Raw genomic sequence first — 24682 nt, 5'->3', positions numbered from 1 at the left:
ATTCAGGAGGAACAATGATAACATTTTCAAACTGGCCTTGTGAGTGTATCTAAAAATGTATTATACTTGCTCCATAAAGATTCACAACACATTTGAAGAAAATCCATCAATTTGAAGGGGTTTATCAAACATTTTGCAAATTAATCTTTTCAACCAAACCTTAAAACAGTTGGCGCCTGGACTGCTGCCATCTTTTTAAGTTGCTAGAAATATAACTGCTAATACAGCCTCACTTTTCTACATGTGGGCTCAATACAAATTTGATAAAAATTAAGCAAGCTTTCCAATATGAAACAGAACTTTAAAAAATGAATGAATATATTTCATCCATCCATCAATGTTTCCGAGTTGACTCCTAAATTTTGACACAGCCAATTCATTTTCTCTCTTTCACTAATTCATAGCAACATATGAGATGGAAAGGCGCAGCTTTTAAGGTAAATAACAAAGAAATCAATTACACCGAACACAAATGCTTTGAAGATACAATTCATACTGTATGTACCCACTTATAAGCTGAATCTAACACAAAAATCCACAAACCCTGATACATCAATGCATTATGCGATGGCAAATACGGTTCTATGCAGTTCAATAGGAATAATCAGTAGAACAAACAACACACACCCTGATCTTCAGGCATATTATGCAATGGCAGATTTGGATCCAAAATGTTTGCAATTGGAGTACATACAGTATGTCTGGTGCAGAAAATAAAACATCTTAGCTGTCACTAAATATTGATATATAATAAATATCGATATATTTTACAGTGCATAATGTGAGATTCCATTCTTTTTGTTATTTATTTAGCAGAAATTGCTCAGCAACATGCATGTATATCAGCTGAAAATTTTGTCAAGAGACCCAAGTCAGCTGGATAACACTCACCTGGCTTACATAACTTAACAGTTGACCAATTTCTCTACACAGATTTATGTAGTACAGTAAAACCCCAATATATGTCTCTAATGCATTCCTGAGAATCTCATCTGTCAAATTTTGTGACTTGGTTGAACACATACAAAACAGCAGTTCCCACATGCATCTTGGGGAGCATTTTTATGATTGGTTAATTGTAATTCATGTAAAAATTGAATACACATAAATCAGATGTTTATTGTATAAACACAACCTATGTAAAATATTTCCTAAACTTTATATCAGGTCAATGTTACTTATTTTACATGACCCCGCCTCCGCATGAAAATTATTTACAAACATCAAGGCATAATTAATATGCAGAGCTAGTAGTATATAAATGAAGTGATCAGATCTTGACAGCAAAAAGTCTGTTACAGCTGATATACTGTACAGGCAAAATATCATGTCAATATTTTCTTCAGCTCCTTTCTACAGTGGAATGTGGTTTACAAGTATACCTGTAAACTGCTCCATTGGCCTAGTGGTTAGAGCTTCCACCAAAGATGTGGGAGGTCATGGGTTCAAACCCCTGCTGAGTCATACCAAAGACGTATAAAAATGGTACTAACAGCTGTCTCATTAGGCAATCAGCATTAAGAGGTCTGTGTTAGGACTGGTCAGCCAGGTGTCAAGATAACGTAACTGGGTGGGACATCATGCTAAATGTCTGCGGCATGATGCCCTAGTGCTATACATCACTATAAACTGCCACACTGCAGGCACTGTAGCAATATGACTGAAATTTTTTCACATACACACTAGTATATCTGTATGTGGTAGTATGGATCCTGCTAGTACATGTACCTGTATACTGGTATAATATTCCAATGAACTGTGTTTTTTTGCAGTATCTCAATAATCAGCACACTTTCAATTAAATTTCTCCTTCTTTTGCCTTTAATTTATTTTTGTCTGTTTCAAGATATATTGTTCTAAAAAAGAAAAATATATTTTTAACAATGTTCCCAAAAAGAAATTGGTTGAACTGCACATAAATATTGCTGCATTAGCATTGACCCAAAATGGCTGGTGAGGGAGCCTTTAGTCTTGTATGAGCAAGTGCTAAATAAAATGGCAACATTTAGGCACTCATCTAGCAGCACTTTCGGCTACCACCATGCCATACGACTGGAATGCAATCCAAAGGCCAAGTCTGCCATTGAGGCAATAAACTTGACTGCAATAGCGTGAAATATGTGACAATGACCCAAAAGGTCAAAAGGAGAGAGCAAGCATGCAATAAAAAATATTGCTTAATGAATTACCTTGGCTTTATAATCACTTATCCACTGTGTGAACAAAATCCATCAAAGGTTAAGGAAACATAATGGACAAACTTTAACATGATGTTCAAAACAAATTTTCTGACTTACTTTAACCCCACAAATAAAAGGTGAAACCTTTCATCACAAAATGATCCATCATATGTATTAATAAAATCCAAAACACCAGGTCAGTAAATGTTTTCTAATAACAACCCTACAAATAAAACCAAAATGCAAGTTTTCCAAGATTGTGGCCAACTCAAGGTCAAAGGGGCAGGTATGCAGGTAGGAAATGATTTGGCTCAGCTTCCAAACCTATCTTTAAAAAAAACCCAGAAAAATCCATCAAAGGGTTTAGAAAATATAAACAAATTAAAAATATGTTGTTGTTGTTGTTGTTCTAGGGTTTAACGCCATTTTTCAGCACAAAATGGGCTATACATGGTGGCCAGTATAACTGGTGGAGGAAGAACCCTGGAAAACCCAGGGAAGAACCACCAACCCACGAGAAGCTACTGGCAGGCTTTCCCATGTTCCCATGCTAGCCGAGCCTTGGACTTGAACCCACGCAGACAGAGGTGAGATGGCAGTGATCCAAAACGTTGAGCGCTTTAGACCACTCGGCCACTCGGGGCCACGAAAAATATGTAACCCAAACCTTCATGTAAATCTACTCACGGCTGCCTTGACACCAAGGTCATAGGGGCGAGTGAATATAAAGCTGTGTTAGCCTTGAAATTGATTAACGTTATGTACGATGAGAATCAACCAAGGGGTTTAATAAATAGTTACCAACATAAAACTTTAACCACAACATTAATGCAGATTATTTTCTTGTGACTGGGACACTGATCTTAAATTAAGGGCAATCATATCAAAATATGAATTTGCTCAGATTCTTAATGATTCATGCAATGCATCATGAGAATTTATCAAAGGGATAAGGAAGTGCAAGCTAATGAGAGACTTTAAACAAGTCCTTAACTGTTGATAATGAGAATGCTACAGTTCCTGTCATAGTCACAAAAAACAATGCTGCATGTACACTGTAGGTCTTATTTCCCAACAAATGAATGTATTCAAACTGTCCATGTGCAAGGAAGATATGATCTTAATCAGATCTTAAGTTACAGAAGAAAACAAAGACAAAAAGGTTTATTAAAATCAATAAATTTATTTCTTTAGTTGCAAAGTGACAATTTAAGAGGAACAGTATTGTGAATTAAATCTAAAACAATATTAAATGATCTATCACAAATCCAAAAGTAAAGAGTGTTTCAAACGAATTCCAGTACTGAATGTGTACCAAGTCTGGATTAGGTTAATGCACTGCATGGACGGTCCTGGCTTTTAAAAAGTTGTTGCCAAAAAAATTGCCAACCGCAATATTTTGTCACCAATTTTCAAAAAATGTCACAAGAACTGGTGAATATTTTTGCAAGTCTATTAATGTAATAGCCAATGAAAATTGAAAAAGATGGGATAGTTATTACTTTATTGCCATAATATTACAAAATAAATCATTACATGAATGTTTTGCATGACTTCCATGGTCTTTGCATCCCACATCACCATTAGTGTATAGGTATGACTGTTGTCTCCTGAAATAAATGCACTATCAAATCTAAAATATCTACTTTCCTGACACCTACAGTCTCTCTCTCTCTCGTTTTTTTTAATAGAAACATTAAAGCAAATCTATAGTATGTGTATCATTTTGCAAACAACAGTTTTGTAAGGAACTTTAAATAATGACATTTTACTACTAAAACCCTATCATCGTACTTTACAATGTAAGATAAGTGACATATAATGCGACCGTCAATTTCATGCATTCAGGAATTAAATGCCCCCCCCCACACACACACACTTATGGCTAGCTTCACAAAGTACATCTCCATCAACCGGGAGTTCAGAAATTTTTTTTTGGTGTGCTTTACATGTAGTGAATTGCTTCCTAAATCCCAAGATTGATCACTGAATGCTGTAGATGTTCTTTTCTCGACAAGCAAACTGGGATCTCCATTCCCACCAATGAAACTTCAATGAATCAACACCTGGCATTACTGTAACACACACACACACACACACACACACACACACACACATATATATATATATATATATATATATATATATATATATATATATATGCATTAATTACCATCATTAGATTAAAAGAAGGAATGAAGAAACATCACAGTATATGTGCCCCCCAAAACTCATTCAGAATAAATATGTTGTATGTATATATGAGTTAACAATAAGGAAATAAGGTGGGATATAAATTGTGGGAAATAGTTATCACATGTATGGTAGCTTGAGACCACATCTGAACTGTTAACATCAATTCACACCCATTTTAGGCATTGTTAGTCATAACAAAAAATGGCAATGTTTATTTGTGAATCAATTGCTTGTGCTTTCACTCACTGTAGAACAGGTGGTTTCTTTGAAGTATGTCGAAGAGGCTTGAGTCTGACCTTTAGCTATTATGAAGTTTGGACACAGCTGACCAGAATATGAAATGGTGGCACATGGAATTACATCACAATTAATACTTCCAGTTCAGTACCCACGAATGTAGTTCTAGTCTATTTTTTGAACATTTTTTCCTCTCTCATTTTGGTGGTGATAGAAGAGTTTTATTTATGCATTTTTGGTAGGGATTTAAAGGTAACTGTTTATTCTTGAGAATATGAGCTCAGGGTGTTGTTGTCTGTGTGTATTTCGGCGACAGTGCACAGTGAGTAATAAGGCCTTGGTGATGATCCGGAAGTGAAATTCGTCTTCTGGTTACATGCTGTTATGTTGACAGTCAATAATCTAAAAAAAGCAGGTCAACCTTTGACAAGAACTTCACCGTGAAGTCATCTTTGAAGGTATTTTAGATCAACATATGATTTGCATTGATTGTCACACAGTGGAAAGGTCAGTACTGAGAAACAAATGTAGAGAACATATAGTAAAATTAATTGTGTACTATGTCCTGTCAGGGCAGTATTGGAGCAAAGTTTAAATTGGTATAAAATCTTTATTATTAAAGATAGACACATGAAATTTTAATATGTCATGTATATTGACCTTTAAAATATAAGAATGAAATTAAAAGTAAAAAATTAATTTTTATTTTAAAAATTTTAATAAAATTTTTAAAAAAATTAAAAAAAATAATTAAAAAACCCCTAAAATGCACATATATAATATTTTTGGGAATCATATTAAATGTTATCAGCATGTATGTATTCCTACACCATATAAAAGCTCCAATGTTGGATTTTTGTCACATTTTGTCAGAGAAAATATCTTTGTAGACCTTCATTAAAAATACATGAAGACAAAATTATAATTTGTATTGGCCATTCAGACTATTTATTAGGGGTCCAATCAGTTAATTTGTGTTTATGATGGGGTCACTTCCTGAGTAACAAACATCTGCTTGTATAGCCTTCAGTAATTGTTTATAAACATAGTTATAAGGTATTTAGTGAGAGGACAGCGATGAAAACTTTATACTAGAACCTACTCAAGTTCTCTACTAAATCATTTTAAACTGTCTGAGAATGAAATACAGGTCAAAGGGATAAAATATGCTTCCCCCAGGTATATTTACCCTTGGATGTAAGAAAAAAGCAAAATGATGTAAGTTGAATACAAAATGCATTCCATTTTATTGTTCAGTTAGGTTAAGATATTGATTGGTGTAGTGCGGCATTGTGGCCTATATGATGTTATGGGAATTGTAATGATCCATCTTGCTTTATGCATTATTAATTACTAATACTATTTGTTAACTGACACTCTAAAGATTACATAAGAAGCATTCAAACAAATTATTTGAATTTAACTTTGTACATGGTTACATATCCCACATGTACAAATATCCATCCATTTTAGAATGTTTGGGATCAAAAGTTCACATTCAGTACATCATATAGGCTGACATTGTACCTATAGTGAACCTGTAAAGCACATTTATGGCTATGTGCACTGAAAATATCCCAAAATGTTATTTTCATCATGAATATGCCTATGTATGGTAACATATTTCAATTTAGTACTTTGACAGAGTGCGGTATTGAAACATCAGCTGATATCTGATTCCATTCAATCAATGAGCTTAATAATTGGTAACCAACACTCTTCAAAATACCATATAAATGTTTAAACAGATTATTTGAATTATGTTTGCACATTTGATCTTAACAAGAACATTGTATATGTCCCACATATGCAAATTTCCATCCTTGTTTACAAGTTTTGGGGATGAGAATTTCACATTTAGCTGATGATATAGGATTTATTGGTACTTATAGTTGATTTGTATGACCACATTTGGCTGTATTCACTTGCAATATCCAAAATTGTTATTTCCCTCATGAATAAGAATGCTTATAGTAACACATTCTAATTTAGTACATTGTCACTTGACTTTCCTGTATACTGGTATGTAATAATGTTTACACCAATGATCAAACCTCACCGCCCCAACATTGCCTTAAACTTTATGATACATAGTCTGCCTGATTAGTTATTTAACTTGTAAATGGCTAAATGTGCTTCTAGAAACCTCATATACTTTTAGGATGAATTTAACACTTTAATACATGGCCACTGCTTCACATTTCTGAGTGTCACTCTGTCAAGTTTAATATTTTCCCCCATGCTTGCAACCTTAATGTTAATTTGAAATCACCATATCTAACAGAGTTTAACTTCATTTACATAGATCTTACTGTTTTCTAGAATTAAGTGAAACATATTGTATCTTTTCAGGTCTAGCCTGGTATTTGGAACAAAGTGTTAGAGTTGGATTAGCTTGGAAGCTCTCCTGAGTAGTCTGGTGGTAATAGCATGGTTTCATAAGGGCATGTGCAGTGTACTGCCATAAGTGACCAAGATTAGTTCATATCACCACACTGATATATGGCACCTCAAAGACATGGCTTAGGTTTTCATGAGAGAGATCAGCACCATTTTTCAGTAAGGTAGAACCTCCCTAGAAACTATTTTCCTATCCCATTGTCACCTTTTGTTGTTATCGACATTGAAATGGAATGCATTTTTGCTATAAAACATGGTAGTGGTCCCATTAGAACTTTAAATCTGAATGTGCTATTAGTTATGGAAACAACTGCCTAAGTACCTGACACAATAAATGTGGAACATAGCACCTGTCAGTGTTTCTTTAGTGTGTACACCTATATGCATCTGGACAGGCATATTGCGGTTTGCTGCCAAAATCACTATGAGCTATGATGCTTCACTACCCCTGGGGAAAATGTTATCAGTTATACAGACCCAAACTACCATTTGTTTTAAATATCATTCATTAGTCAACTTTTCTGTCTAAAATTTGTCAAACTGTGTTTTAAAACTTGTATGAAAATTTAAGTTTTCAATAAAGTTTAGTTTTTAAAATTTAAATGTTTATTTAATTTGCCATTAAAACTGAATTTATCAACATTTGTAATTTTCAAACATATTTTCAGACAGGGTTTATCTTGTATCACAATTAGGTTTTTACTGCATTGAAAAATTCCTATAATTAAGGAAGATATAGCAAATTTAGTTTTGGTTTCTCAAGAGCACTTGGACCAGAACTTGCACCCTGTGGAACACCAGCACTACATACTTTCTGACAGGTGTCACATGTTTTCCTTGCAAGGAAATTCAAAAAGACTTCATGTATAAAGTTGAAATAGGTATAGCATGCAAATATAAAAGTTTGACTAAAATTGGCGTAAAACATGGAGCCTGTCAGGAATTACATCACAATTAATACTTCCAGTTCAGTACCCACGAATGTAGTTCTAGTCTATTTTTTGAACATTTTTTCCTCTCTCATTTTGGTGGTGATAGAAGAGTTTTATTTATGCATTTTTGGTAGGGATTTAAAGGTAACTGTTTATTCTTGAGAATATGAGCTCAGGGTGTTGTTGTCTGTGTGTATTTCGGCGACAGTGCACAGTGAGTAATAAGGCCTTGGTGATGATCCAGAAGTGAAATTCGTCTTCTGGTTACATGCTGTTATGTTGACAGTCAATAATCTAAAAAAAGCAGGTCAACCTTTGACAAGAACTTCACCGTGAAGTCATCTTTGAAGGTATTTTAGATCAACATATGATTTGCATTGATTGTCACACAGTGGAAAGGTCAGTACTGAGAAACAAATGTAGAGAACATATAGTAAAATTAATTGTGTACTATGTCCACATGGGGGGGGGGGGGGGGGGGTAAATAACGCACTCCACAGGGAGAAACGGTGAGAATATCATGTGTATTGGACCCGGAAAATCTGTGAATATTTAGTGAAAATGATGCTTAAATATTATGTGTTTTGGGATTCAATCTCCCAACATGGTTTTTGGAAAGATTTTGTGTGTGCATGACACGCTGGAATAACTTAACGGTATTAGCTAAATTTATTCTACGACTATTCTTTTAATTCTTTTGAAATCTTTCTGTACTTTGGAAAATTCAAAGCAGAAGGGTCATTTTTTGTTGGAACATATTCATAATTCTTGGAACTATTGGAATTTAAGGGACTCTTAGGAAATAGGAAATCATTCACCATGCATTAAGTTAATTTAATTCTTCCACTCCTGCATTTTGAGAAATGTATTATTTCCAATTATGAAAAACTTGTTTGTTTTGATATTTCCTGTTGTATAGTTCAAGTCCCTGGAGTTGTAACATGGGACTGATGGCAAAAGTAAAATATCAATAAGCAAATTTACCCCGCCTGAATTCATGCTTGGTGACACACTCCTTCCTCAAAATATCACAGCCAGTTATAAATGAATTGATGACGTGTGCCTTGATACATATATCACAGAACATCTGCTTTAACTTTGTATCATATTGCAGCCATGGAAGCCCAAGTTTTCAGCTGTCAAGAAATTTCTGGGAACTTCTGACCCGTTCATCATGATGTGGTGTTTCACTTGAAGCATTACTACCATCACTACATGTAGATGACGTTGGACTGTCAGGTATAACATAAGGTTCAGTGACTGTGTTGTCTGATGAATTTGCACTAAATGCAAATACTGTTAATTTTGTTAACTTACTCCTAAAATGAGATGATGAACACACAACGGTAAACTTTCATTATCCCGTGATAAAGTTGCACTGTTGACAGTATATATTTCTGATTGTGATTGTTCCATTTGCTTTGTATTTATACATAGCAATTGGTACTTCAAAAATAATCAAACTATTTTATTGTTACATTTGAGAAAAAAAACAGAAGGAATAAGCATCGTTCAATTCATTGTAGCTGTTTCTATTCGTGTCTTCAGAGGTCTTTTGATTGTATGTATCGTCCAGTAGCATGACTGAGTGCATCACAGCACACAGTATTCAGGCCAGATGTCAACATAAGCGGATTATGATGCAACAATACACTTTAAAGACGGGTTTGTCAATATGAACAAAGGATTTGCTTATGTAACAGATAGATTGCAGTGCATTGTGTATCCAAGTTTGTGGCTTCCTTTAGTAGTCCCTTTGAATGTCTCCACTCCAAATCCATGACTGTATGTACAAATTAAACAGCCAAAAAGGTTGCTGCAAAAAAATCGCCAGATGGTATATTTTGTTCCCAATAAGAAAGAAAAGAATTGCAATTTGTGACATTAGCAAAAACCAGGACAATCCCTAGTAGTGAGTCTCAATGTATCCCATTAATATAATCCAGAATGCCTTTCAGCAAATTCACAATAATACCAATTTGTTTTAACCCAAAAGTAAATGAGCATTTTGTTACATCAATAATTCCATTATATCTGAAGACAACAAAATGATTCCACAGACTGCTCTTTAGATGTGAATAATTTTGTTCATCACCACCTTATATAACAACCTAAGACACAAGAAAATAACCAGGATGTGGGTCACATTAGTTACCTTCCAGAACATTCCATGTTTGTAAATAACACTAGACCTTGAACTTAAATATTAGTAAACAACTTATTAATACTTTATAAACATGACAAAAAACACGACAATAGTCAGGTAGGCCAAACCTCTACCCTCAACTATAGACAGAGGTCAAGCACACAATACAAATTATGTGTAACAAATTTAAGGTAGCAAATTAAGTTTCAAGTAAAGTGAACAAATACATGGGCAATACTGTAAATTGCCTGAGCTACCTCTTCTACATCTGAAAATATGTTAGCAAATATTTAAATACAGTACAAACTGCAGTTGTACATGCAGTGCAAAGAAAACAAGGTAGTACAAACAAACTAAAAGGAAAGTTTCTGGAGTGGTCTAAGCCAAAGAATTTGCAGAAGAAAAAAAATCAAAAACATGAGTTTGGAACAACTGGAAGTCGGAAGATAAAATGGTTTGTAAATAATAAAGAAAATACAGTAGAACCTGTCTTGAAAGACCACCCCTTCTGCCAAAAAATAATGGTCTCTCAAAACAGGTGGTCTCTCATAAAAGGTTACATAATAAATTCAATAAATCAGTACATGGTGATCGATGCCTCTCAAAACAGATGGTCTCTCAAGTCAGGTTTTACTGTATTCTCAAAATTACTGTAAATTATACTTGATTCTAAAATAAAATATTTTATTGGAACATCTGCTCACTGGGATCATACAGAAAGTTCTGACTGCATCTACCACTTCATGAATGTACCGTATGCACAAGCTGATACATTCATGAGCTGTGCAGGTATTGGTGGATTAAGACATGTAATAAAATATGATTTATGTAATCATCAAGACAATGTTCAACTATTTTTTTAAGTAATCAAGACAAATGCACATAAATCTAAGTGTCATTTAAATTTTAAACACCTGTGCTTCTTCCCAAGTACTTGACGAATGACACGAATATAACTGTTTCAGAATCTCTTCAAATCAAATATGACCTACATGGAGTGACCATGAGGCTTTTGTATGTACAATAAAAAGCCATTTTCAAAACCTGCATCTTTTTAAAAGACACTGTATATGTTGCAGTAGCCAAGATGGTAAAGCAACTGACTCCTAATCCAAATGTCAAGGGTTTAATACATTCCAGGCCAGCCTCAGTGTGTCCTTGAGAAAAATGCTTACCAGTGGTGCCCATTTCCTTGCATGATATAGCCAATAAAGTGCTGACACATTTTAAAAGCGCAGAAGAATACAGTACCATCTTGACTTGCTTGTAAGTCAGGTCCAACTACAAACTGCATGGACCCAGATCTGCTGGCACATAATGCACCAAAAGATCGGGTCTATGAAGTTTGATGTGAACGGTAATCAGTAGAACATAGATCTGCTGGTGCATTATGCAATGACAAATCAGGGTCTATCCTTTTTTTTTGCTGAACTTGAATTTTAAGTGAGTATATACAGCACTAAATCTCTTGACAAGACCAGGGATCAAAAGATTCATAAATCTGTCAAAAAGAAAAAGAACATGGTCAGATTATTATCAGACATAATATCCAGTAAAGAGTAAAAGAATGTTAAAATTCCATTGGTGTCCCATGGGAATGAGCTATGTAAAACCTTTTGCCAGGAAGAATTTTCTTATTGCCCATCAAAGTACTGCAGTTGCCCCAAAAACTCCACAATCAAAACCTTTTGCCAATTTTTGTTATATATAATATACATATATATTTGTATATATAAAAATCTACATCAGTCCACTAATGAAGTGTCACATACGTTTACACACATACATTTATTTAGTCGTTCATCTGAGATCAACAAATAAAAGATAATGGACCAATTTCCTTTTTTTGATAGTGTCTTGTTATCTTAAGCTTTCAAGCAGCTGGAAACAGCTGACCAGAGATTTATCAATATTGTATGCTTATATGGTGTTCAGTGAATGGTCCATATATCCAAAATGGCTAGCATTATGACCATTGCTACTCTATCTAAACAGACAGTTCTATTAACATGTGTTTTTGACTAAAAGACTTGTATATGGTTGTTTTAAATGGTGTCAAACTGACCCCCCAAACAAGGTAGCTACCTGTAAATCTTTTAGTCATTATTTTATCAAACAGATGAATATGTCAACATTAAGGTTTAAATAGAACAGCTTCTTATGAGCTCTATTTTGTCTGAAATGAAAATGGTGCCAACCTGACATATAATAAAGTCATCACTGTAGCAATACTGGAAATCTTGCTATTACTCCTGAATGGTTGACACGGAATTTTCACTTATATGCATCTCTTAACTAGAACCTAGAGGAAGATGGTGCAAAAAAATCCAGCATGGCCAACACAGTAACCATCTTAAAAATCACTGGTCACATTAACATGCAATTTTGACTTGAAGACTTCACATAATTTGTCCAAAATGGTGCCAATCCGATGGTTATCAACTCTTCTGAAAGAACCACTATAAATGCACAGGACAGCATTTGCACATATGTCTTCATACCTGTCTGGCAGATAAACAGATAAGATTTCACAGGACTTGTACTATATACATCAGTTAAATATAGTAGTTACATGATTTCTGATTTGGCTACACACCTGTAACTGTGCACTACTAGGAGTTCTCAAGCCAGGCACCAGATGCAACAGGCATTTCATTTGGCATACTTACAAGCCATGTAATTAGTAGTGTTCATGAAAATACTAAGGGTACTACTTAGTGTTAGAACTAAAAGCATACAAAAGCACATTTAATATTCATACCAAATATAAAATAAATGCATATACATGCCTCAAATGTGATTGATGAGCATACAGATGGTATAATCCCCTTTTATCCGACTTGCAAAAACTTAACACTGTTTGTCTTGCAATGTCTATGACACCTATCACTAAATCTCACCAAGCTGTTACCTATGTTTCACCATGCTATTGCAGGTGAGACAATACACAATCTATGACAAATTAAAAATCAGAAGTTTAACTAAATTAAATGTATGTATGTATGTATGTATGTATGTATGTATGTATGTATGTATGCATGTATGTATATATGTATGTTTGTATGTATGTATGTATATGTCTGTATGTATGTGTGTGTGTGTATGTATGTATGTATGCATGCATGTATATATGTATGTAATAAGCCTCCAGAAACACTTGTATATGCTGGGCAAGTCTGACTGTAATGATATACTGGACCAACTGTAAAAGACTCCTGTCTGACATTCGTTTCCAAGACATTCTTTTTTATATTGTATATAACTTCATACCTGTAAAACTGAATAAAATTGAAGCCACATAGAAGAAATAAAAACAATCAAGAGATGGAAATCTGAACAAACCATCAGTCCTAATTGCTGTCTAATCCACACTCCCAACAACAAAGTGGAATACGTTATACACTCACACACCTGAGTGATCCCATCTATATGTATATTGCACAATGTTGGGCATCACACAGAATCTTCACTTCATAGTGTTGGCATTGCTATAACAATAAACTTCATAGTGCTGGCATTGCTATAACAATACACTTCATAGTGTTGGCATTGCTATAACAATAAACTTCATAGTGTTGGCATTGCTATAACAATACACTTCATAGTGTTGGCATTGCTATAACAATACACTTCATAGTGTTGGCATTGCTATAACAATACACTTCATAGTGTTGGCATTGCTATAACAATACACTTCACAGTGTTGGCATTGCTATAACAATACACTTCATAGGGTTGGCATTGCTATAACAATACACTTCATAGTGTTGGCATTGCTATAACAATACACTTCATAGTGTTGGCATTGCTATAACAATAAACTTCATAGTGCTGGCATTGCTATAACAATACACTTCATAGTGTTGGCATTGCTATAACAATACACTTCATAGTGTTGGCATTGCTATAACAATACACGTCATAGTGTTGGCATTGCTATAACAATACACTTCATAGTGTTGGCATTGCTATAACAATACACTTCATAGTGTTGGCATTGCTATAACAATACACTTCACAGTGTTGGCATTGCTATAACAATACACTTCATAGTGTTGGCATTGCTATAACAATACACTTCACAGTGTTGCATTGCTATAACAATACACTTCATAGTGTTGGCATTGCTATAACAATACACTTCATAGTGTTGGCATTGCTATAACAATACACTTCATAGTGTTGGCATTGCTATAACAATACACTTCATAGTGTTGGCATTGCTATAACAACAAACTTCATAGTGCTGGCATTGCTATAACAATACACTTCATAGTGTTGGCATTGCTATAACAATAAACTTCATAGTGTTGGCATTGCTATAACAATACACTTCATAGTGTTGGCATTGCTATAACAATACACGTCATAGTGTTGGCATTGCTATAACAATAAACTCCACAGTGTTGGCATTGCTATAACAATACACTTCATAGTGTTGGCATTGCTATAACAATACACTTCATAGTGTTGGCATTGCTATAACAATACACTTCATAGTGTTGGCATTGCTATAACAATACACTTCACAGTGTTGGCATTGCTATAACAATACACTTCATAGTGCTGGCATTGCTATAACAATACACTTCATAGTGTTGGCATTGCTATAACAATACACTTCACAGTGTTGGCATTGCTATAACAATACACGTCATAGTGTTGGCATTGCTATAACAATACACTTCATAGTGTTGGCATTGCTATAACAATACACTTCATAGTGTTGGCATTGCTATAACAATACACTTCATAGTGCTGGCATTGCTATAACAATACACTTCATAGTGTTGGCATTGCTATAACAATACACTTCACAGTGTTGGCATTGCTATAACAATACACTTCATAGTGTTGGCATTGCTATAACAATACACTTCATAGTGTTGGCATTGCTATAACAATACGCTTTATGTATATCATTGATGCTTTGTTTCAAAAAGATAGTAAATATTCAGAAAACAACATCAAACAAATTACCTGTCCGAATCTTGCCAACTAATTAATTTCATTAGTTAAAAAACTATCAAGCATCAAACATAATTCTTCACTTTACACTTGCAGTATCACGAAAACAATAAATACCACTGCAACATATGTGAAACTGCCATAGGGTTTTTATAACGGATACCATGTAACTTATAACTGGGAATTACACAATGGATCAGTATCCCATTTCCATGAAAATAATGATCTCAAAATTCCAAAATGAGGTGCTCACTGCTGTGAGATTTACAAACAAAATATCAGAACATGAGAAGCATATCGATTATATTGTAAAGGATTTACCATGTTTAACAATCAAACAATTAAAATAAATCTTAAAATCTGAACAATGACAGCGTCTCCAGACAAATGGACATGCTAACATCATGTACATACACCCTAATTTGCAGAAAAATGGACACCACTAGTTAATAAAATTTGTGTACGTGTTATGTTGACATCCAACAATTCATTGGCTGCAACGGCTCTCTGAAAATGCTGAATGAACTGGAGATGTTTTAAATACAATTATTATAAATGAATTTCCATCATATTTATGACTACATGTATTTAGTAGAGAAAATAAAAACAGCAATGAAAGGAACAAGTTATTAAAAAAATAAATTGCCTTTGCATTTTCATTGAAAGGCAAGTCACTGAGATTAAAATTTCAAGGCACATCGACCCTATTTGTGATCGTGAAAAGCAATTGTTTCCATTAAAAATAAAATAATACTATAGAAGTATGTTATTTTAATTAAAATACCAAAACTAAAGAATAATTTTATTTTAACTAAAATACCAAAACAACAGAATAAGGTCATTTTAAATTAAAATTGCCTCAATAACTGTCAGAGTAAGAACCAGGATTCTGAAAATTGATCTATGTAGACATTTTCAGGGTTTGAAACTAACATTAGTCCATTAGTCAGAGACTAGTAACGTTCACTACAGATCAAAATCTTCTACACTGGTATTAGTCTAATGGGACTAAGGAAATTTGTATTTCAAATTTAAGTTCGACTGAAATGGGGGGGGGGGGCAGGTGCCTTTTGAATCTGTAAAGGATAGTGATTGTTTTTCCGTTGATTGCAGTTACAGTGCTTTGATAGCTAGACTGTTAATACATCTAAACAATATTTGACAAATATTATTAAAACTTAAATAGAACTTGTTTAAATTGGTTTAGTGCAAGATAAGATAAAATACATTCTAAATAAAACTTTAAGTATAACATTAATTTTTAAGAGATATTTGTCACTTGCATGGCCATGTGTTAATTTTTTTTAAAAAAAAGCATTGGGGGACAGGTTGATTATTATTATTATTATTATTATTGATCTAAATATTCTGAATGCTCATATTTATCAAGGATACAAGTAAGTGTGCATGATGCCATGACATTCTTCAGACCTTCCAAGTCAATATAAAAAAATATTCATCCAACAGTGATAGCCTTGTATTGATTTTTAGCAACTGTTAACAGTAACTGGTCCAAAACATGCATTGTCAATGGGGTCTATTCTATGCCTCAACCAGGTCTGGAGCTGACCCTCACATTTCATGGGTATGGATTATCCCCAATAAGGGACCAATGCATAAATGGGGATTATCAAGTACAGTTGGAAATTATGAGGCTTCTTACAGATCAAATAATTATTTTTTACCTGCAATCTTTATTGAAGTCTTTGTTGTCTATTTAGTCTAGGTGGTTGTAAATTTGCCTTTGAATATTTCTTTTTGTTCAAAAAATTAAACTTGTTGGATTAGACCTAAGTAAATTGGGTGCTGTTAATCAACCAGCCATCATCAATTTAGTGCAGACTTCAGCTATACATATGAAAAAGCAATTTAGCTGTATGTGAAATTTGCATTTGCTCAATATGGTATATAAAACAAATACAACACTGAAACCCTCAGAAATGCACAGCAGTTCTTTCTTACTCCAACAGCACTGTGGCATACAGTACAGATTAAGAAAAGTAACATGTAAAAAAAAAAACAGCTGCCCGAGAGAAAAATTTGAGCCATATTTTCAGGATACTGTAATATGATACACTATTTTTTGAGACACCATGATAGCCCCATTGGTACAGTATTAAACTTGTAATCCAAAGATCACAGGTTTAATACCCACACAGATTAATCCACATTATAAAAAATGCAAAAGTGAAGTGCAGTCTCATCACTAAGGTATCCAAATTACTATTAATGCCACGAAACTTTACTATTTGCAGCAAAAAAGTGCGTACAGATGACTCCTGTGTGAGTGATTTTCTACATCTCAGATCAAACATTTGCATCCAAATACGTGTAATTAAGCATTTCTAAGATCTCTGCTGAATACCATAGTAAAGATGTCAATGAAAATTAGATACAAAAGTTCTCTAGAGTTTTTGCCTCCCCCCAGCATCTTGTACCCTACCTACCAATTTTAAAACAAAAAGCGTCAAGGATATTAACAAAAATGCACAAAACTTAGGGAACACTCGGAGACAATCAAGTTATAAACATTTCAAGTAAGTGAATGAAATAACTAATTTTGTGGCATTTAAAAAAAATATCCTTGATACTTTTTGTTTTAAAAATGTGAAGGGAACATGCTGCCAGAGAAGTGGGTATGAGGAAATTTAAGTCATGTGACTAATCAATAGCCTAATTCACTTGAGTCTGACGTTTTATCAATAAAGTATGGCGAAATCTCTGACATGAAATCGGCAATATAAATGAACACAAGGAGTGCAACAGAGACCACAACCCTCCTCTTGATTAGACTTTTCTCATGCATCTTTTATGGCTTCAGAATAGCAAGGAGACTGAAAAACTACACATATACATATGTACATTAAAAGACAATGCATAACTCTCAGATGACCATGTCATTAATCCATTCTGGCAAATTAACCTTTATTTTCACCATTACGGTCACAAACCCTTTCATATAGAATCTACCAGACAGAAGTAGCCCATTCTACCAGCTTCTACCCTGCAGTAAATATGTGTTAGGGTCTATTAATTGTGCCGAACACAGCACTGAATCTGTGTTATCTTTTAATACTAGGAAAATTAATAATGTGCTCTCGATAGATTAGTTGAATTTGCTCAGAATAATGAATGCACCATGAAAATGTTATTTACATTATTATTTCAAAAGTTGTAAATAAAATGCTCTCCCTCTGCACATACATACGTGTATTTGAGGGGGTAGTTTTGAAGATGGAATATTGTAACCTTTCCAGACCTTTGAAAGAAATTATTCAGGTATTAGATGAACTATTAAAATTTCAGTACAAATTTTTTATCACTGGCATGAGCAAGGTTTTAAACAGTGAAACATTTATCTTCTTTCGCCTTGTTCACTGTAGTCATCATTATTAATGATGGTATATCTCTAGTAAACAATATTGTAATCACAAGTGTTTCTTTTTTCTCATCATCATACATGATAAATGTATCATTCATGGTTATCCTTCACCACCACCATGATTTTCACCTATCATTCAATGGTTTTATTACCAGTTAAAGTAACATTTGTACCTAACGTCAGTATTACTATACATGCTAAATATAATTCATTTTTTCATTCATCATCTGCCTTTGCTCTCTATCATCATCGAAAAATCATACAAGAATCGTTTTGTTCTCTCTCGCAACGTCATTAATTGTAATGCATTTATTTCGTATTGATTTTATCCATCACAACTATTTTCTCTTTCTTTCTCTCTCTCACACACACAAACACATCACCATCATCATCAATGGTTAATCAGTGGTATTAAGTATCAGCTATTCTCATTTCCTACTGGGCTTTTTCTTCTTTTCTTTCTCTCAATCATTATCTGCATCATATTCCAGTTCGATGATCATGCTATGATTGCCACTTATTACGCATTTTAAAGAAGAACAGATCCGTTCTGAATAATAAATGTAGTGCTGTAATACGTCGAATTCTCAAGAACTCGTAAGTAATTCATAAAGTTACTGGACCGAGAACTTAAGTTCTTAACAATTTTCAGGCAACACAGGTCATATCCATTTTCGTATACGCGTATCCTTCTACTCACCTTCACATTTTTATATGTTCATAGTGGTGCCATTTACTACGTGTGTTGATTATCGCTAAAGTGAAAGTATACCCAGGTGTCTTTAGATTTTAATATAACTCTTTCTGGTTCGCCACATACGAGTGATCATCACTGTTCTCAGATGTTTATTTCAAGTACAGAGCATCAAAGGGAGAACACTATATCGTATTTTCTGACATGGCACTCACATAAATTTTCCCCTTCAGAATTTCTAGAAAATATGCTTGTAAGTTTTTATCAACTTTTTTTTACATTGAGAAAGTTAAAAGATATTATAAATTACAAATTTTTTCACCCTATGATTTTGGACCGCAGCAAGTTTATACTCTAATTTCCATTCGATTTTAGACGGAAGTACTATATGTACAAGAAATTGGAAACAAACACCGAAGCGGAAACATTTGACTCGTTTTGTATCCGGCATAATAATAATAATAATAATAATAATAATGAGGACTTTGTACAGCGCCTAATCTTAAGAAGCTCTAATCGCTTTACAACATTAGACAACGCCTATAACAAAAAAAAAAACATATAATGAAATGATTACAAAAACAAACACCATGAAATTAGAAAACATAAAAAAATGCTGAGAATATTTAAAGTAGGAAACATTATTCAGTCTTTTAAGTTTCTTTTTGCAGTCGAAATAAGTGAGCTTTGAGAGCCCTCTTGAATGTGATTACTGTGTCTTTGTGTCTAAGTTCAGTGGGCAATTCATTCCACATTGCTGGGCCCTGGTATGCAAAAGAACGCTGTCCATATGACTTTGTTTTCATAGTGGGAATAATGAGTATACGATTGTCAGAAGGGGAGCGTAAGTATCTTGCTGGTGTGTACAAATAGGTGAGGTCGGAGAGGTATGTTGGACTAGAGTCCGACAGTCAAACGTAGCACAGAGAACAAATTTTGTGTTTGATTCTGGATCGAATGGTTAGCCAGTGTAGGTTACAGAGCAGCGGGGAGGTGTGCTCTGATGGTGGTACTCTAAGTATGATCCGAGCAGCTGTGTTTTGAACCTTTCGAAGTTTCTGGAGCAGATATTGAGATGAACCAGACAGAATTGAGTTACAATAGTCTAGTCTTGAAAGTACTAATGAACACACAAGTGTTTTAGTGGCATCCACTGAAAGATATTTGCGAATTGAGCTGATGCGTCTCAGCTCAAGATATGCAGCCTTGCATATGTTCATGACATGTTGGTGCAATGCGAGAGTACTGTCCAGACTAACACCTAGGTTTCATACTGATTGTGTGAATTTAATGTTGGTGTTGCTGATATTTATTGTTTGAGGTAAAGTATGTGAATGAGAAAGTCTTTGTGTTGTGATCAGAATGGCCTCAGTTTTATCATCATTCATCTGCAGCTTGTTACAAGTCATCCATGATTTCACATCAGAAATGCACTTCTCTACACCTTGGATGGTATCATCAACTTCGGTTGGGTGGCTAGATTTGTATATTTGGGTGTCATCCGCGTACAGTTGGTGAGAAACTGGATGATGATCTGTGACACTTGAGAGCGACTGAGTGTACAGAATGAAGAGAACAGGTCAAAGAACAGACTCCTGTGGAACACGATTTGCAGATACAATTTGTGTCCTGTTGACCAAGTAGGACTTGAACCACAGTAAGGCTGTATCATGAATGCCAAATACATGCTGGAGACGGTGAAGTAATATAGCATGGTCTATTGTGTCAAATGCTGCGACTTCATAGATTTGCTTATGAATAGTGAGTCTGGTGGAAAGCCAGAGCCTCTCAGCTTTACGGCGGTCTCTTTTAGCAGTGCGAAGCTGGTCCCTAACACTACTATACCATAGAGAACACTTTTGAACTGATATTCTGCACTTGGTAGCTGGGGCATGTTTGTCAAACAATGAACGAGTTGTTCTGCGGTAGGAGGTAAGCAGGTTGTTAGGTTAGCTTGGATGTCGTGCATTAGTTTGGTTCTTTTTATCATACGGAGGTTTCTCTTAGTAGCAGATAAAGGTGGAGGGTTAGGGACTGAAACGTCAAGATGGCATATAATGCAGAGGTGATCTGATGCAAGGTCATGGAATACCATGGAGGACCGTAGAATATTATCATCAGGTCTATGAAGAATCCAGTATAAAATGTGACCATGCTTATAGGTAGGTTGGTTAAGTGACTGTTTGAGGTTGAACACATTAATGGAATCTATGATTTTTGATGTATTTGAGTTTCCGGGACAGTCAAAGTGAAAGTTGAAATCTCCAAGAATAATCAGATTGCCACCTATCGAATTTCCATAGTCAAATAGATTCGGAAACTGCTCCAAAAAGAGAAAGTCAGCCAGCATTATTATTATCATTATTATTATTAAAGTTAAAAATTGATATGTGTATAGCTTTCACCATTGTGTTTAATTAAGAAAATATTTTAAACCATTACGGGTCGATACACACCTAACCAGATAACTCCATTGACCGTAACAACTCGTGTAAAGTATGGAGTAGCCTCAGTCTGATTAAGATCAGAAAGACAGTGGAGATCTGATTTTAATCAGAGTGGGAGTAGCCTATTGATAATTTCGACATGCGCACTACAACCAATCTGATTAAAATCGATTCTCCACTTTTATACATGAAGATTTGACAGCGACCACTTATGGATCATGTTCTAGTAATCTAAGTTTTAGCCAGTCAGACGAAGTCTTATATCTTCGTGTTTTGGGGACTGAGCAGTGTGGATGAAGAGCATCAATGTGTACCGAACGATCTAATTCACTGTCCAATTTTCGGAAGCTGATTTTCAATGGGCTGATTCAAAGGTCACATGAACATGACCCCTAAGCGTTCATAGTCAGATCTTCACGTAGGACAGCGGAGATCTGAATTTTATCAAATTGCGCTACAAGCCCGCTTTACGCCTGGAAAACATGTGGTCAACTCAGGTCTTATTCTCACCCTGCCTTACTAAGTGTCTAATTTCGTCATCATAGAATTTTTCAAAATGAATCTTAGAGAATCTTGGGAATACATTCCAAAATGTTTTTGGTTATAAATATTTAGTTTTAAAACAAAAATAGCATGCTACAAAGATTTTCTTTGTTATCAAGACAAATGTCTAAAATGATAAAACTGACTCAGTCACCACCTACTCGAATAAATCAGAAGGTATAACGGTACCAATTGCGCAAGTCCAGGTGGTCGGGGTTTAAGGTGTAGGGAACATTGTATTTCGAAATAAACAACAAAACTAGCTGTGATTGGTGCATTATGTAAGAGTTGTACTTTCTGTTAGGCTTAAAAAAAGTTGTGCCTCCTGGCAACATGTGAGATTATGTTAATTCCTATCTAGATGATATTTTGTATTTTTTTTTTTGTTTTTTTTTTTTTTTTTTGATTTTTTTTTTTAGAATGTGGTACACGTGTCTGAAACTGTGTCTGTTGTGACTAGATAACTCTTACCCCTGTCTAGTTCCAGCAGAGTTATATATCTTTAATGCAATGGAGTACCTGGTTTTGTCCTTGTCAAATTGACAATCTAACACTGCTCTCTAGAAAAGTTTGTGACACGCACGCTAAAGTAGGATAGAAAATATATTTATTCCTCCAAACATTAGCATTAAGGTCTATGGAAAAACAATTTGTACCGTGATACCAGAAGCTGTGCTTGATTGGTTGAATGGCAGGGATGATGGCATATCGGAATTATCAATTTGTGTATTTATGCAGGACATAAATATAATATAGCCGAGAAAGTTGGGACCACAATTTATAAGCTTATAAAATCTGCATTAAATATTACCAATTAGGCAAATATTTTTAGATGACCATACAATGGTATACATAACACTTCAATGGAGATAATGCTGAGTGAACACGAGGATGAGTTATCTGAATACGCCCAACAAGATTGTGTTCATCGTTGAAATATTTTGTTTTTTCTCAAGAAATAACAACCAGTGGCCAAAATTATGTGTTAGTAAAAGATATGATGATTCGCGTAATAGTTGGTATTCCAATAAATCTATTCAGTTGTTAAAAAAATGAAATATATAAAACTTGTTGCTACCAATGTTCAAAGAATCATCTCAAAACAAAACGAAACAAATATTCTAGATAGTCTTGAAATAATGCCAATCAAAATATCTCAAGATTATTGCTGGCACTGTAAAAACATATTAGAAAATAATAATAATAATAATAATAATAATAATAATAATAATAATAATGATAATAATACTAATTATAGGTTACTGCATTTGTATGGGAAATTATGAACGAGTTTTCGGAATGAATACTGCACGAACTTGTCAGTGCAGTATAAGTAGTAAGGTGGGGTACATTAGCGACAATGGGAATTAGCATTACAGAGACCCCTGGGTCAGATTAGCGACAAGGGAAATTTAACATGGCGAAAAATCGTGGGTCAGATTAGCGACAAGGGAAATTAACATGGAGAAAAATCGTGGGTCACTCTAGCGACAAGGGGAATTTAACATGGAACTATAGTGTGGGTCTGTCTAGCGACAAGGGGAATTGAATATGGGATTTTTTTTTTTTTTGTAAATTTTTTTAAATTTAAATTTAAATTTAAATTTAAATTTAAAAAAGGGTAGGCAATGGAAAGGCTATCTCTTTTCGAGAAATATGGCTGGCCCTGAAAAGGGCCTTTGGGTTTATGTTAATGTATTCATTAACATAAATGGTACCGCATTGGTCTTCTTCTTGTCCTTAGGCTACGTCTCACTGTTGGTCCGTAAATCAGCACTCTTTTCAGGCATCCTTGTCTTTCAACGTAGATCCTACGTATCCACAGGCTGGTGTTTGTCCTGTGGACAACGGTCCACTTAGATCGGACATACATGAGCATGTCCGTTCGGAACATCATGGAAGACACAAGCGTAGAAGATTGCACATCGGTCCACATCTTGAAGCGACGAGAACAAGTGAATCAATGCAGTGAACTGCGCTTATTTATAGGTACAGGAAGGATTGAAACGGATTGAATTCATTCACCAATCCGAACACGCGTTACAAAATTCAGTCAGCTCGCATCCAATCCGAAGAGAGCAGTCTGTGACGTCACGTGGTCTATATAGATTCGTTAGCGCTTGTGTGCAGTCAATCTATGCGACAGTGATTCAACATGACGGAAACTCAGAAAACGATCCATTGGGGTGCACCAGCAGGGGAGACTGCCCAAGGGAACCCGTACTTACTTTCAGAAGAGGTACATTGGGATTTTGTGGATTTTCTTACCTCGCAAGAATTTGTTCCGGAACCTTCGTTACCTTCTTCATTACCGCAAGTGGAGAATTTTAGACAGAGACAGAAAGAAGAATTGGAGAAATTTATGCAACGACAAAAGGAAGCGGAACAAGCTTTTCTCCTACAGCAACAGCAACAGCAACAAGAAGAGGTAAGAAAAAAACAACAACAACAAGAAGTAGCAGCAAAGAAACAAGAGGGTGAAAATCAAACGGCTACGGTACTGTTGGACATTTTAGCGGAGTTAAGAAGTCTGAAACAAATGTATCAGACTTCTTTA

The 24682-nt window shown here is 34.7% G+C and overlaps 1 protein-coding gene across 1 annotated transcript in view; it reads right to left on the bottom strand.

The window, feature by feature from the left end:
* The window catches only part of LOC149790532 (alpha-1,6-mannosylglycoprotein 6-beta-N-acetylglucosaminyltransferase A-like), a 134952-nt gene extending 115663 nt beyond the window's left edge, over nucleotides 1–19289 (bottom strand). Inside the window, exon 1 of the mRNA XM_089972577.1 lies at nucleotides 19142–19289. The gene's annotated coding sequence lies outside the window, so the exon portion shown is untranslated. The remainder of the gene's footprint in view (nucleotides 1–19141) is intronic.
* Nucleotides 19290–24682: the final 5393 nt, after the last annotated feature.

The sequence above is a fragment of the Sinohyriopsis cumingii genome, chromosome 10 (assembly GCF_028554795.1).
Source record: "Sinohyriopsis cumingii isolate HCF-2022 chromosome 10, ASM2855479v2, whole genome shotgun sequence".
Taxonomy (NCBI): Eukaryota; Metazoa; Mollusca; class Bivalvia; order Unionida; family Unionidae; genus Sinohyriopsis; species Sinohyriopsis cumingii.
Note: the sequence above shows the minus strand (reverse complement) of the source record. Positions and strands in the feature narration are given on the sequence as shown.